General features: G+C 37.8%; 1 non-coding gene across 1 annotated transcript; it reads right to left on the bottom strand.

Annotated features, from left to right (window-relative positions):
* Nucleotides 1-2325: 2325 nt before the first annotated feature.
* On the bottom strand, nt 2326-2428 carry LOC132534490 (U6 spliceosomal RNA). Its single transcript, XR_009546200.1, has one exon. It is a non-coding gene; the product is annotated as a U6 spliceosomal RNA (small nuclear RNA).
* Between the last annotated feature and the right edge of the window lie 10326 nt (nt 2429-12754).

Genomic DNA, 12754 nt, shown 5'->3' with positions numbered 1-12754 from the left:
ATTTATAGTTCATAGTCACAGCTGGGAACATTCTAGGCTGCATTATTGCAGAACCCATCTTCCTCAAGGGGCAGAGTAGGCTGACCCAGCCTCCCTTAAGAGTGGGACACTCCCTACCATCGCTGCTCTAGAGTGAGGACAAGATATTGGAGAGGCCCACAAGAGTGCTTATGGTGATGTTCCTGATGGAAATGCCCAGTGATGGTGGAGAGAGGGGCCAATGAGAGGTCTAGGCCCATTGAATATATGGGGGGAAGCCAAGATTCCCTCACTAGGGCCCCAGGTACAACTATGATTCTTAAATCAACATTTAAAACAGGAAACCGATGATTCTTGTGTGATCCAAACAGCATAGACACAGAGGTAATTTATGCTCATTTGCTCCATAGAGTCTACTTATTCAACATACCTCACTGTGAGCCACTTGTAAATTAAACTCCCAAGTTTTTATTTGTGTACTTTATAAAAGACCAGACAATGTATGTGGTGCTGGGGGTGGAACCTGGGACCTCACGATGCCAGTCTGGTGCTCTGCCTATGGAACCACCACCCCAACCTCTGAAACCCACAGTTCTCAATCACTGACCTGTTGCAGACACTTTCTGCACTTACACAGGAGTCTTTGGGAAAACTGGTGTGAGATTCTGCCCATATGCTGCTAAGGTTATAATTAATCCACTAATTATATATATATATATATATATATATATATATATATATATATATATATATATAAAAAGAAATGGAAAACATAGATATGTGTTGAATATATATATATATGACAAAATAAATATATTTCTTCTTTCAAGTACATGTGCTTCAATTCCTTTTTTTTGTTGTTTGCTTCATCTATTTTCTTTTTTGTCCCACCACTCCCATAGGAGATGATTTTTTCTACCATGAAAAATGTTTGTGTTCCATTTTCCATTCTACATAATTTTTACTCCTAAAGGATTGCCACAATAGATTATTAAATTCCATCTCCTCCTGAAATATTCTGAGATTATCATGGGTAGCAATTTATGGAGAAGATACTATTTAAATCAGACTTTAGAAAAACACTTTCCAGGTGCCAGGCAGTGGCGCAGCAGATTATGAGCACATGGCGTGAAGTGCAATGACCACCATAAGGATCCCGGTTCAAGCCCCAGCTCCCCACCTGAAGGGGCATTGCTTTGTCACTTCACAGGTGAATGAATGAGGGGGAGGAGGGGAGAAGAGTAGAGAAGGAAAAGAGCAGAAAAAATAGGAGGAAGAAGAGAAAAGGAGGGGGTAGCATCTGCTAAGTCTTCAATTATACAGGCTTTTCTCATTTAAAATTAGGAAAAACTGGTCTTGAGCACTTCACATATAGCCCCATTGTTGTTTGTGTATTTAAATTCTCTCTGCAAAGTGTAACCTACCATTAATAGCTTCCTAAAAGAGAAACCTGAATATGACAAAGATCTAACATTGGAAATTTTTTGAGAATGGATTAACAAGAAGTGTTTTCTTAAAGCTTAGTATTCCTGAGATGTTAAGTCCTATTTTGTTTCTGGCAACTGAGCTATTTCTGGCAAGATAATTCATATGGTTTATGATTTTGAACCCTGGTGTCTTCTTTTATTTTAGATTATAAATTTTATGTGAAAGTCCTCTTCTTTCTCTTAAGAGTTGATAGTGCATTGAGCCTGAAGTTTCCAACAACTGACTTGGTAAAGTAAAACTCACTTCTTAGACATTATCATGATCAGAGTTGGAGATATCTGGGAGGTCACAGCAATAATGCTAACAAGAACAAAGTGCTGTAATTGTATGCTAAGTTAAGCTATTCATATAATTTGTTTAATATAAGCTGTTAGATCATTACAATATCATTTCATAAACTTAGTGCTGCAAAAACATCAGTAACATTACAGGAATGAATTATAGAAGAAAATTCTAGATTTGGTAGTTAGGAAAAATTTCATAAAATAGGTGATAGTTGTAGTATATTTTGAAGAATCATTAAGAATGAGAAAGTCTGACTATCCTTCCTAGCCAACTGAATCCACATGGATCCCAGTCACTTTCAAAGCCAGCAACAAGCAGCTCCTGACAGCTTTCAACCTGACCTGTTGACTGGCTACGGAAGAAGGGCAAACGCTAGAAGAAGAATAAAGTCTTTGATCCATTTGGAGAGAACTTTTGTGCAAGGTGAAATGTACTGTTTGAATTTCATTCTTCATGTTTTAAGCCAAGTCTCCTAACATATGTTGAAGAGGCTTTCCTTTTTCAGATAATATTTTATACCTAGAGGAAAATGCTGGCAGAACCCTTTGCAATCAAGTTTTATTTATTTATTTATTTAATATGGAGCGCTTCATGAATTTGCCTGTCATCCTTGTGCAGGGGCCATGCTAATCTTCTCTGTATCATTTCAATTTTAGCATATAATATATATAATATATAATAAGCACTTAATCTACGTTTTAAAAGCATTTCTGACAACTCAAGTCTTACTGCAAGGAAAACAGAAATAATCTAGTGGGACCACATCAAACTGAAAAGCTTCTGCACAGCAAAAGGTACCACCATAAAAACTGGTGAGGGATAGTGTTTTAATTGGAAGATGAGAGTTGTACTTGTGGCATCAACATCTGTACTGTAAGCCATTAACTCCTCAAACAAAGTAGGAAAAATACTGGGGAGATGATATGGACAGAATCTTAATCAAAGTACAAGATCCAAAGGATCAACAGGCATATGAAAAAAAAAAAATGTTCAATGTCACTGATTGTCAGAGAAATGCAAATAAAGATAGTGAGATACCACTTTATACCTGTGAGAATGTCATACAATAGAAAGGAAAGTAACAAGTGTTGGAAAAAGAACTCCTCTACAACCCCTTTATTGTTGCTGGTGAAAATATAAATTAGTTCAACCCTTGTAGAAAACAGTCTAGAGACTTCTTAGATCACTATCAATGGGGGCCAGATGGTGGTGCACCTGGTTGAGGGTACATGTTACAGTGCTCAAGAACCCAGGTTCTAGTTCCCAGTCCCCACCTGCAAGGGGAAAGCTTTGCAAGTAGTGAAGCAGATGTCTCTCTTTGTATCACCCCCTTCCCTCTCAGTTTCTGGCTATCTCTATCAAATAAATAAAGATAAAAAATTAAACCTTTCCCTAGAGAGGCAGGCTGGGAGTATGGATTGACCTGCCGATGCCCATGTTCAGCAGGGAAGCAATTACAGAAGCCAGACCTTCCACCTTCTGCACCCCACAATGACCTTGGGTCCATTCTCCCAGAGAGTTAAAGAATAAGAAAGCTATCAATGGAGGGGATGGGATACGGAGTTCTGGTGGTTGGAATCGTGTGGAGTTGTACCCCTTCTATGCTATGGTTTTGTCAGTGTTTCCTTTTTATAAATAAAACAAAATAAAATAATGAAACCTAAAAAAATACTATAAATGGAATACCTGTGAACTGGAAGTCCACCTCTTGAGGATATCTTCACCCATCTGAAAAGATCTATTTTCACCTATGTTCATAGCAGCTTAGTTTGTAATACCCTAAATTTGGAAGTATTCCAGATTTCCAAGAACAGATGAGTGGTTAAGAAGTAAGTATACACTTAGGAATACCACTCAGCTATTCAGAATAATGAAGACATCTTTCTCATCTTGGACAAAGCTAGAAGGTATCATGTTAAGTGAGATAATTCAAAATGAAAAAGGTAATCACCAGAAGATCTCATTTATAGATGGAACTTAAGATAGGAAGAAAGAAAGAGAAAGTACAAAGTAAAACTTGGACTGGGTTTGGTGCATTGCATCAAAGTAAAGGACTCTGGGAAAGCAGGACAGGAAGGGAGGTGGGGAGAGGCCTTTCAGGTCCTGGCACAAAGTGATGGAAAAGAACCCAATTTGGTGGTGAGTGTTTTATAGATGCTTATAACAGGAAGATAAGTGATTTTTATCCATGCACACTGTAGCTTATCAACATTTCAATAAAGAAAAAAAATAAGAATTAAGAAGTTTAGAACTTTAAAATAGCCTAAAGGTGCACAATCATAAAAGATCACAATAATAAAATTGTGAAAATTATAGAGAATTAATTTCAGGATTTTATATGATTTGAAGTTGAACAGGAAATCAAGTAATAAAATATTATTTGTAGTATGGAGTAGTTTGAATTTCATAAAAAAATAAATCAAGGGGACTGAATAAATAACATGAGCAGGACACATGGCTTGCTGTGCAGGAAACCCAATGCCTGGCGCAATGGAAGGTCCAGTACTGCAGTATCTCTCCCTTTATCTGTTTTTATCTATATGAAAGAGAAAAATCAGTCCAGGAGTAGGAGAATTATACATGTGTGAAGCCTTGGCTCCAAAATTAATAACAATGGAAATTATTAGTTAATAATGACAATAGTATTATTACAATACTCATGCCTTATCCTCCAGAAAATGGAATTTTGGTCATATTTTCCTTTGGTTCTCATACTCCACATAGTCTACTTTGTTATTGGTATCCTTAGTCATTACAGTTTATTCTCCCCAAAGGATTTGTTTTCAATTCTCGTCCTCGTTTGTTTAGCCCAAACTATTTTGAATAAAAATTTTCATTTCTCTTGTCTCAGTTGCATTCACATGGTCATTATTGTTGAGTGAAATTGGTTTAAGTTTATGTAATGTATATGACTTGATGATGGCAGGTGTATCTTGCCATTAAGTGGTAAAAGGAAATAGTTTTCAGGATCATCGAGCACCTGGAGATCAGTATTATTTCCTCACAAAAGAAGGGCTTTTTATCACTGAGATCAGAGCTAAAGCTGAGCATATTTGTGTCTTGAGAGAAGAAAAAACAACTGATTTATTTCCTCATCGGGATATTCTATAGTTACAACACCTGGGCATCATTGTCAGTGAAGAAGGCGATTTTGGAATTGGTTCAAATCTAAGTGGCAATGAAAAAGTGTGACAATAAAAATTGGTTTTCTTTGGTGTTTGGGGAATCTAGGCCTGGACATCTGTCTGAAGATATATTATGTATATGCCATGCAATAATAAAGAATGTATAATGTTATGGTTTCATCACAATCTTTTTTAAATTTACAGAATGAAAAACAAAGGCAGTACAGTTTCATTCCCCTCTTTTTGCGCCTCAGTAAGATTTCTAAAGTTATCTGACAGCAGTAATTTTTTGGACCTAAGAAGTAACATAATTATCAAGAAGTAATCTCAATTTTTTTTTTATTCTTGAGAAAGTCAAGTTAAATTTCTCACATCACTTCATGGATAATAGAATAATGACGGGGAGGCAGTAATGATCTTTTTATCTGAGAACAGGAAGAAATTATGTTATCTTGCACAAGAGGAAAAATCCTAGAAAAAATGTTTAATAGGCATTGTCATTTCATTTTTCATGTAAGCACAGCTTTTTAGATGCAAATTTTAATTATTAATATATATTTGTGTTTCTCTCTGATTTGTCTTACTTTGCATACAGCCCAGAGGTTTATCTGTGCTATTGAAAATGGCAAAATTTTCCTTTTAACTGATGATGAAATTCTAGTCTCCATGTAGAACTATAATCTTAGACATTTATCCATCACCAAACATATAGGTCTATATGTCATAGACACATATTACAGCTACTGTAAATACTGCTACATTAAGCATGTAATACCCAGTTTTCCATATCCTTTGCATAGATAACTTGAAATGGGATAGCTACATGATAACTCTTTTTTTTTTTAATTTTATTTATTCCCTTTTGTTGCCCTTGTTGTTTTATTGTTGTAGTTATTATTGTTGTTGTCGTTGTTGGATAGGACAGAGAGAAATGGAGAGAGGAGGGGAAGACAGAGAGGAGGAGAGAAAGATAGACACCTGCAAACCTGCTTCACCGCCTGTGAAGCGAATCCCCTGCAGGTGGGGAGCCGGGGTTCGAACCGGGATCCTTATGCCGTTCCTTGTGCTTTGCGCCACCTGCGCTTAACCCGCTGCGCTACAGCCCGACTCCCAGATAACTCTTATTTTAATTATTTTGATCAACTTTAATACTGGTTTGTACAGTGGCTGAAACCTTTTATATTTTCATCAACAATATATAAGAATTCCCTTTCTCCATATACTATCAAAAATGTATTTTACCTTGCTATTTTGCTGAGAGATATTCTAGCTAGTAAGATATGATAGAGTATGTAGACTTTGATGTGTTTGTTTGTTTTTCTGGTAACAAATGATGTTGAGCTCTATTATGTTTCTGTTGATATGCATGAGACCCCTTCTGTTTCATTTGGTTTAAATCCCCCCTGCTTAACACTATTCTATTTACATAACCACTTCATTCTATTTATATAACCGCTGTTAACAAGCACCTCCCTCCAGGGCATTGGTTCAATCCCCACTGTTTCATGATATGTTTTTGCTCCACCCCCCCTCCTTGTCACACCCTGATCCTCTCCTTGTCACACTCTGATTGTCACCAGTCACTTTTCTCTCCACCCTCTCTATGTCACACCCTGTTTCCACCCTACTTGGCAAGTATATATAAAGACAGCATTGTGAGTTTTACAGTACTGTACTTTGAGTTTAACTTAGCTCGTCTTAGATTATGCTGCATCCTGCATGAATAAAGAGATACTGCCTACAACCCAGCCATGAGTCCCGGGTCGTCTGTTACCCGCCCGTGAAGCCAGCCCGGAGAAAACAACATGTTTCTATAGTATTTGTATGTCCTTTGGGGACAAAGTTTCTCTTAAATTCCTTATAATATACTGACTGCAAAGTATACCAAGAAGCTCTTTATTCTAAGAGCTTTACAGTTTTAGGTATTATATATAAATATTAATGAATCTTGAGTTAATTGCATGAATGGTATAATAAAGAAGTTCAATTTTACTTATTTTCTGGTTATCTGATGAAATTATCCTTCTCCATTGGTTCTCCCCTTCTTTCCACCTACAATCACATGCTGGGGTCACTGGGTAGGCTGTGTAACTTCAAGGACCTGTGGGTAATACATTGTGTTTCACATGATTCCTTTTTTTCCTTCTGATATGTGACCTTTTATTATAACAAGAGCACTCAGGACCTAGCCCATGGGCAGTAGTAGTTAATAGCAAAATCTATATAAAAATTATTTGAACAAATGCTCCACAGGAACATAGGAAGATTACCTCGCCTATAATCAGAATAAAGGAAAATGTAGTAATAATATTTCATTTCACACTCAGTAGAACAGACAACATATGAGTGACACATATTGATATGAACATAAAATGATTAGAACTTTGATCCCTTGCAAGGAGCTCTTGCAAATTCTCCAGTGCAATCGGAACTTTGGAACTCTGCTATCTAGTCATTTGTGTACTAAATATAATCTTTAACATGATTGTTGTACACTGAGGTTTGAGAATGGTCATAAAAAGGGGTTACTATTCTCAGGTGAAAATAGTCAAAGGTAAAAGATTCATTTATTATTTTTAAAAATTATCTTTATTTATTGGATAGACACAGCCATAAATTGATAGGGTAGGGGAGATAGTGAGGGGAGAGAAAGAGAGACATCTGCAGCACTGCTTCACCACTCACAGAGCTTTCCCTCTGCAGGTGGAGACCAAGACCTCGAACCCAGGTCCTTGAGCACTGTAACATATGCGCTCAACCAGGTATGCCACCATGGTCCCAAAGATTAATTTCCTTCATGTTCTACCTTAAATTAGAACTTGACTGTGTGTGCTATTTTCCAGGTGGTACTTACATATTTATATCCTAATAAATCCCAGTAAAATGCTGATGCAGCTAGATAAACACCATGGTTTGAAAACACTAGTATTATGTGATAGGAGATGAATGGTGTCTTTAGCTGAGGTCAGAGAAGCTTCCTACAGTTGCAGATACCTAAGGGTTGTTTAAGAAATAGTAGTTGATACAAAGATTGCAAATCTGTTTAAGTATACATAGAAAGTGATGAGGGGATGTGAGTTATTATGGTGGTAAGAAAAGAATGAAAATAGTAAAGGGATAGACTATACTGACAGCAGACTGCAGTAGCGCTGCTAGAAAATGAAGGCTGCAGAGGAAGATGGGAAGGCCAGTTTAGTTGATTAGCTATTTTATGACAGAGACTAGAACACCAATCATTCATCTATAGCTCTGGGACTCAAACCCTGCTCTCATGAGTATCAGACTCTACTCAGTGAGCTACCTCCCTGGGCCACTATATTACTGTATACATTTGAAAATATTTTAGAAATTAGTATATGCTAGCCTTACAAATGCCGTTTATATATTGATTCAACTTGCATGAGAGAAAGATTGAGGCTAAGAAGGACCCAGTGTCAGTTCAAGGTTGTAAGGGATATTAGCAATAGACCTGGCAATCAGAAAATCATTTCTGAACTCATGGGGTATTAATACCTTTCATGTGTCTGCTTTCTGGAAAACCAGTGAAAAGAAGAAATTATTCTTAGACTCTTCCCCAATCATAACTCTTATTGTTTTTCATTGCCTTTTAATTTTCCCCTACAGTTCCCTATTACTCTCCTTAGTAACTGCATTATTTAACTCTATTAAATATTTAGGAGTACAGTATGAAAGATGTCATACAAAATTAAGTTTTATTATACACAGGATGCAGGTACACATGTATATTATGTGCAGAATCTAGAGAAAGATGATGCTCTCAGGGTGTGTTTTATCATCTGTCTGAGCTCATATTCCTCTCCGGCTTGGATCTTGCCCCCATTAGTTATGCCTTTCTGACCTCCAAGAAGAATAACTTCATTTATGCATTCTGCCAAGAGACAATGCCAGGGCTATTCAGAAGGTTAGCTCACTATCCATTGACACAGAATCAATCTTCCAACAAGAAGGAAGATCTAGATTCATTTAGATGTTTCCAGTTTTTTGCTGGCAGACTGTATTCTGTTTGATAATGGTTAACCTCTAACCCATAACCCAGGAAACAAAATTGGTCACAGAGGTAAAGCTAGAATCCTATCTTTTTTCAATCTCTAGTTAAAGTTCTCTATATTCACCTTACATCTCTAGGAGTTCACTGGACTTTCTCATTACTTAAAGAATAATAAAGCACTTACATGATCATTGTTTCAGGTCAGTGGTGTTAAAGTGACACTGACCAAAAATAATGAATCTGCTGTACATAACTTTTATATCAGCAGCATATAAATCTCATACCTCTAATTCTTTTGATAATCTTTCCACCTTCCCACCATCATATATGCATACACTAAGTCCTAGAGAGTAGTGCTTACATAGCTAATATTACATTATATTCCCCTTTTTTTTATAAATGTTATTAAAACATGTTTTTAGATAGTATTTGAGTAATAAAGACTAGATAACTCAATGAAAAAATTAAAAAATAGATTCTTACTCAATTCTACTATGGGGAACAAGTAAATAAACAAATATTACTAAAAACAGTGAGACCATATGTTGGAAATTTTAGGGAAAAATGAGTATCAGAGAGGGCCTTGAACTCTAATTCCACAAGGTCACAGGGAATTTGTGACTAAGAGCTGTTGTTTTGCCTTCTCAAATGAGAGGGAAAAGAATTAAATGACATCTTTTGATTTTGCTCATGTGATATTTTATACTGTAAAACATAATGTAAATTTGATTAATGCTAAGATCCTGAGGGTAGGGATTATCTTGGGCTATCTGGTTATATTCAATAAAAATACATGAATACTTAAAGTAAAAAAAAATATCTTGACTGAGGTCAGAATAAGACAAGTGATAACAGAAGCAGTAGCTTCATATAGACTGGGACCACTGTTGATTATAAAGTTGGAAGGAAGATGAAAAAATTGAGGAAAATACAGGTATCCTCTAGGCTCAAGAGTAGTTGAGGATTCATTCTTCACTAGTATCTTGAGAAATAATTGTGGTCCAGCTGTACAGCCAATTCAAATTTTACCCCATTTGGACTTGTGTTGAACTTATTATATACAGAACACCAAGTTGTAAAGTATATGCTAATTTATTTTCCATTTTATTAGGGAATCAGTTATTTATAGCATAGTTGTCTACACATGGGCAGTTTCCAAGTTCTACATGGTGGGTATCTGCATAAAATTTCCAATTTAATACCCCAACCCCCTTAGCCACCCTCAACCATCCTTCCCCAGAGTCCCTTGCTTTGGTGTAATACACAATCCCAGTCCAAGATTCACTATATATTCTCCCCTTCTGACCCTGTATTCTCACTTCCATGTGAGTTCCTTTAGTTTTCATCCCTCTATTTCTAACTCATCTCACCACTTTTCCTTCATATTCTACCCAAGATGAGGCAGGGATCAAGATTTTAGTTTCTGATCTAATATCTAGAACTTTGATATTTGGCCTCGGTTCACCAAGATTGGTCATACCACTCTGTTCATTTTCCCCTCCTTTTCCCTACATTTTGCTTTCTTATATGTTTGTTATTTGTATTTCTGGTTATATTCTGTTGATACCATTATAACCTCATTTAGAGTTAGGGCTCATTGCTTTTTTTTCATGTAGGATTCCTCTTAGTAATTCTTGCCAGGAAAAAATGTACTTAATTACTACACTTTATATGTCTTTGGAAAGATTTTAGTTTTCCTTCATGCTTGAAGGATAATTTAGCAGCAAAGAGTTTTTTTTTTTCTTGGCAATTTTTATCTTTTAATGCTGTGACTATGTCATTAAACTCTCCTTTTGCCTATAGGTTTTGTTATGAGAAATCTGATGAAAGCCTGATGTTTTTACATCTGTGTAGCTAAGAATCTTCCATTCCCACTCTATCTTCAGTGGCAGGCATGTTTCCGCGATGAGTGCTCTAGGCAATCGCAGGAAAATAGTAACAAACAGGTAGAATGGAATTCTGATGCTTTGTTTGGAGCAGGAGCTTATGAATCTGGAGCTCAGCAGGCAGAAGCCAGGTTTCCAACTGGTTATTTTGAACAGGTACGCATCTGTGCAACACAAGCATGGGAAAGGGTGACCACACTTGATGTAGATCCATCAGCTCCCATTAACTCTTTTCACCAAGGCTCTGATGAGTCATTGGCGAGCTTCATCTCAAGGGTGAAGAGAAGCTTAGAGAGAAAGGTTTATAATCCTGACGTCCGCAAACTACTCCTGCGCTCTATTGTCTGGGAAGGCATGACACCACAATTCCGTCAGCTATGCCTTAATCTTAAACACCTACACCCAGATAATTGGATTCTAGCGACACAGGAACTTACATCAGGCAATTACGGGACACCCGCTATGACGCAGGTCTATGCAGTTGCCCCACGTAAGCAAAACGGGGCCTGCTTTCAGTGCGGTCGCCAAGGACATTGGCGTAACCAATGTCCTGATAAGTTGTGACCACGCCTCCAGCCAGAGCAACCCCGCTTTCAGTCAGGGAGCCAGAGACCACGTACTGTTTGTCCAAAATGTCGTAAGGGGTTTCATTGGAAGAGAGATTGTCGGTCCCAATTTCATAAAGATGGTTCACCCCTGAATGGTACAAATTTGGGGCCTGAGATTTTGTGGACCACTCCTGTTTTAGAACAAGGTCACCCTTCTATGACAGTAAAGACTGGCAATATTCCTTATAAATTTTTGATTGACACGGGGGCAGCAAAGACGATTTTAAGGCAAGAAGAGGTTCCCCAAGATTGGGAACTCATCCCTGGACCCAGTTTACATGGAATAGGAGGGATGACGAGAGCATTTTGCACACGAGACTTGCTTATGTGGGAAGACCCAGAAGGTTCTACCAGACACTTCCGCCCTTTGGTAGCTAATATTAGCACCAACTTACTGGGCAGGAATCTTCTGGAATGTCCTTGGCGACCACACTGAAAGCAGACCCCGTTTTGCTTACGTGGGGCAACTGCATAGACCTGCTCCAGCCCTCCCCCGCCAAGAGAATTGGATGAGTCCTGTTAATTTCGTGGGCCTGCTTGGCCCCGCTCCAAGGAACCCCGGGAGAGGGTTCCTGAGTTCGAGAGTGACAGAGTTCCTGAGTTCGAGAGTTTCAGGGTTACAGAGTAAGAGAGAGTTCCAGTGTGCCAGAGTTTCAGAGGGTTCCCGAGTACGAGAGTTCGAGAGTTCCTGAGTTCCAGAGTAGAGTTCCAGAGTTCCAGAGTTGGAGAGTTCCTGAATTCAAGAGTAAGAGAGAGTGTTTGTGCCGCCGCAAAGAGACAGCAGAGTTCTGTTTGGTGATTAGTTTGTCTTAGTTTGTGAATCGTTGTTCCTGAATAAAGAAATACAGCTTCCCTGCCCAGCCGTTGTCTCCGTGTCTCTGTTACCCACCATGAAGCTAGCCCAGCCAGCTGGAGCCATCCGGAATTTTAACAACACTAGAAGGTTGATCTAAGTTTTCTTGGTTCTTGTTTTTGGATGGTTGTACTATGATGTGTCTTGGTGTGGGCCATTTTAGATCCAGGAACTTGAGTTTTCATACAGCTTCCTGAATGTATGTTTTGAACAATGCCCAAGTGTGGACATTTTTTTTTTTTTGCTATGATTTTGTTGAATATGTTCTCTGCTCCTCCTCATCCTCAGGTATCCTAATAGCTCACAGTCAATTTTTGTTTTTAATAAGTCTGCTGTTTAGCACAATATTGCTTCATTTTTTTCATAGTTTTCCTCTCCAACATCTTTGCTTTCAGAGAGTGTGATGGTTTTTATCTTCTAGCCCTGATATTCTCTCTTTAAGATGATTTATTCTATTCATTCATCCTCTTATGTAAGCCTCAACTCCTTCCAAAGAGTACTGCATGTTCTGTAGCTCTGAC

The sequence above is a fragment of the Erinaceus europaeus genome, chromosome 18, assembly GCF_950295315.1.
Source record: "Erinaceus europaeus chromosome 18, mEriEur2.1, whole genome shotgun sequence".
Lineage (NCBI taxonomy): Eukaryota > Metazoa > Chordata > Mammalia > Eulipotyphla > Erinaceidae > Erinaceus > Erinaceus europaeus.
This window is presented reverse-complemented; position numbering and strand designations above follow the sequence as displayed.